This window comes from Peromyscus californicus, unplaced genomic scaffold (assembly GCF_007827085.1).
Source record: "Peromyscus californicus insignis strain IS unplaced genomic scaffold, ASM782708v3 Scaffold_14__1_contigs__length_90479793_seg_2, whole genome shotgun sequence".
Taxonomy (NCBI): Eukaryota; Metazoa; Chordata; class Mammalia; order Rodentia; family Cricetidae; genus Peromyscus; species Peromyscus californicus.
In genome coordinates, this window is record NW_026294436.1 from 3,880,054 (window position 1) to 3,883,905 (window position 3,852).

General features: G+C 45.8%; 1 pseudogene; it reads left to right on the forward strand.

Annotated features, from left to right (window-relative positions):
* Nucleotides 1–503: 503 nt before the first annotated feature.
* LOC128109356 (cytochrome c oxidase subunit 7C, mitochondrial-like) lies at nucleotides 504–688 on the forward strand (annotated as a pseudogene).
* The last annotated feature ends 3,164 nt before the right edge of the window (nucleotides 689–3,852 follow it).

Below are 3,852 nucleotides of genomic sequence, written 5' to 3' on the forward strand. Positions count from 1 at the left end.
AAAACTCTTCAATTTTCTAACTTTGGGGGCTATGAACTCAAACTGGGGGGAAAAAACTTTCTTGGAGCTTTATGGGTAATAAAAAAGCTCTTCTTTGAACTTTTTGGGAAGAAAAAAGTTTCCTATGGAAGCTTTTGGCCTGGGGAAAGCTGAAATGCTAAGTGCAAGTGGCAGGAGAAAGTGATTTCTCCCTGAGGCAAAAAATGTGGGTGTAAGAAGCTAAAAAGTTTAAAGTTCAGAAGTTTTAGGAAAAGTTGATCTTTCTCTTGGGAAAAAAGTCTTTTTCTTAAACTAAAAGCTTTTCTTGGAAAATTTGGGGGGAAAAAAACTCTCTAAAAAGCCTTAATCTTTCTCTCTCAAACTAAAAGCTCTCTTAAAAAACTTAAAAACTCCCTTTCGATCTTCGCGCTCTGTCTCACAAGGTCGTGAAGAAACACTGTGGTGGTGCGGCTGTGTCTTCTGCCTTTCAGCTCTGTGCCCCTTGAAGAGCTTCCAGGGGTGCCATGTTGGGCCAGAGTGTGCAGAGGTTCACCACCTATGTGGGTCATTGCAGCCACTATGAGGAGGGCCGGGGGAAGAATTTTCCATTTTCGGTGGAAAACAAGTAGTGGTTACTGGCTATGATGACTTTGGATCTGGATTTCCTGCTCCTTTCTTTACAGTAAGGCACCAGCTATTTAAAAAATGAGGATATTTAATTCATCCCTTTAACAGAATGAAGATTGTTTAAGAGATGTGATCTGAAAATTGGATTAAACTCTTAAACTCATATTACTAAATAAAATTGTAAATAAACTAGTGACATATTAAAAAAAAAACTTAAAAACTAAAGCCTTTAATTCTCTCTCAGAAAGACAAAAATTAGAATCACCTGTGATTAGCTCTAAGGGACAAAACCTAAGTTCTGTCTTTCAAGCCTTAAATATCCTCCCTGCAATGCAGGAGGCAGGGATGGATTTCCTAAAAACCTCTCTTCTAAGTTCTGTCTCTTCAAGTTAGTAAAAGACAGTGGGTCAGAGTGCCCTGAGGGAAATGCTTGGGAGAGTACTAGTGAAGAGCCCAATAGGACAGGAAAATGTTTAACTGGGAAAAGAAAAAAGCCAAGCTTTTCAGTTACTGCTGAGCTGAGGCATCAAGGATTTTGCATGAATGAGCACTTGTGGGAATGAAAGAGTGCTTCTAAATGCTCTAGCACAAAGATCCCCTGAAGCAATGCAAACTGTTAAGCATTATATCCTAGCTTCTTACAAACAACTGAGAAGCAACTAGCCAGTACCTCTGAGTTTGAGTGCATTCAGGGAATACTAGTGTTCCTGCAGTTGTAAACAAATTCCTGGAGCTCACAGCTGAGGCAGGAAGGTGCAGGACCCAGGGGAAAACTGCTTACAAACAAAGCTAAAGCCTGCAGAATGGCAGTTATCCACTTCCCTGCAAGTCCTGGGGTGATAGGTGGCACTACACAGTGTCCACAGCTGCAAAAAAAAAGTCTGAGAAAAGCTTTCCTATCAGAGAAAAGATCTTTCTGGGAAAGCAATAAAGCTGAACTGTGTCTGAAGCAGTTGTGCTGCCGAGTCAGGAATGCTGTCTGGGGAAAGAGCCCAGCCAGGGCAGCATGGAGAACTATCCAGGAGTAAAGCTTTATTTTCTAACAGAGAAAGCATCTTTTTGAAAAAAGTTTTGTTTCAACTGACTCCTGGTGAAATGAGGGAGTGTAGCCCTAAGGGGCGAGTGCCTGTGGCTTAAGCTCTGTCCTTGAGCACCTGGGCAAACAAACACAACCCACTGGGGAATTAGGCTAGGTGAAGGCCTGATGCAAGCTTAGAGATGGCAAAAACCTCCCTTGTTAAAAAAACAGATGTAAGGGTATAGAGCAGCGCTGGTATCTGGCTAGTGCTGGATACCATGGCAGCCATGGTTTGGCTGGCAGCAGAAGACAACAGAGGAATCATGAGCTATGATTACCAGAGTTAGAGTGGGCATTATTAGGAGAAGGAGAGAGACAGAGACAGAGACAGAGAGACAGAGAGACCAGGCAGAGGGAGAGTACAGAGAGAGAGAGTGGGAGTGCATGTCCTGCCTTTTAGGCTGGGACACAGTTGCCTGCTGATGATGTAATAGGGTGCCTAGTTGTACATATACAGAATCCTTATAGCAGAAGCTTGATTTTCAGTCTGTACGCAAACCACATAGACCCTGAAAGTAGAGGACTAAAGCCCCTACCTTCAGTAGCAGGAAAAGCCACCACTGTAGTGTCAGAAAATGTTTCTAGGGCAGAAGGGATAAAAAGACCAAACTGGGAACTGTCTGGGAGAAAGACTCTCTGAAGAAGAAAGGGAGAAGGGACAGATTCCTCCCCAGAAAATGCATGATCTGAGAAAGCTGCTAGAATCTGAGGCAGATTTGGAGGGAAAAAAGTCCATATCTTCAAAGGCAGAGGTGTTGGTTAAACGGTGTGCTGCTCCTGACTGGCCACCACATGCCAGCGGAGGAGAGTGCTGGTTGGAAGAATCACAGGCCATAGTTACCTTTTAGAGCTTTATTGGGAGAGAAGTGGGGGGCGGGGGCGGGGCGGGGAGAGAGAAAGAAAGAGGGGCAGAGAGGGGACAGACAGAAGGAAGGAGCAGAAAGGCAAGAGAGGGATGCACAGAGGGCCCACCCGCTTTTTAGGCTGGGATGCTGTCACAGGCTGACGACGTAATTAAGGATAGAATCCTTACATCCCAGACTTTCACTTATTATAAAAAAGCAAGTAGATGGGAATAGGGGCGTCATTCCTCTCAAAAACTGCTTCCAGCTGACAATTGGATGTCGGTTGGCTCTTGGGGGAGTCTTCCAAGGTAGACAGGCATTGTGGAATGCTGTCTTTCATCCATTTGCTCTAGAGACATGTATCCCTCTTGGCTGTGGCTGGGAACTTTCTGTTTGACAAGATGTTGATGATCTCTGGACTCCGGTTCTGTGGTGGTCCTGTATCATTAGCTGAACAGTGAGTTAGAACAGGGAACTGGGAAGAGAAAAACTTGTGGTGCGTGAGAATTTATTTTTTGGAATTAGGGACAAGGCAAAGATCAGGGCCCTGGCAAAGATCAGGGCCCTGTCTGTATGCATGTGAGAATGAATGGGTGGAGTTAAGGTGAGTTAGGGTGAGTCATAGAAACCACCCAAGTCCGGCCATTTGAGCCCGCCCACTGCCGGGGGAAGTAAGACAGAAAAGGTTGCACGTGGCAGATGCAGAAGTGGGGAGGGAGAAGGGTTTAGAGCTTTAGCAGAAAGCTTGGAGATAAAGTAACTCTTATTTGCCCATTCGCTGGCAGAAATTCCCGTGATGCTGTTATGCAGCCAGGTTTATGCTGTTATGTGACCAGGTTTACCAGTGCCCGCCCCTGTCCGCCAATGTAGGTAGTAAATGTATCAGCCCCTTTGTCTCATGGCTGTAGCCGAGAGAAAAATTAAAAATTAAAATAACAAACTGGGATCAGACTCCAATCTCGGGTATCCCTGAGAGTGAAGAGAGATCTAAGAATCAGCTCACGTTCACCATCCTCTTCATCAAGGGATGGGAAGGGCTACAGCTGCGCTGCAGTTGGTCCACTGTTGGACCCTAGACAGCATTGACCCCCCTCATCAGGAGCGAAAATGTGCCTCCCATTGCCAGCACAGCCCGAGGACAACCCCCAGGGTGTTCATTGCAAAGAATACTTTGGACTCACTCACTGTGGTGTAGAATCATGGTGGTATCAGTAGTGGTAGCTGTGTAGGGATTCAGGGGAGGTGAGGGACACGCACATGCTCGAGGTCTGGCTGGATGGGGGAGGAGGTGGCAAGCGCAGCAGTCAGCAAGTCCTCAGTGGT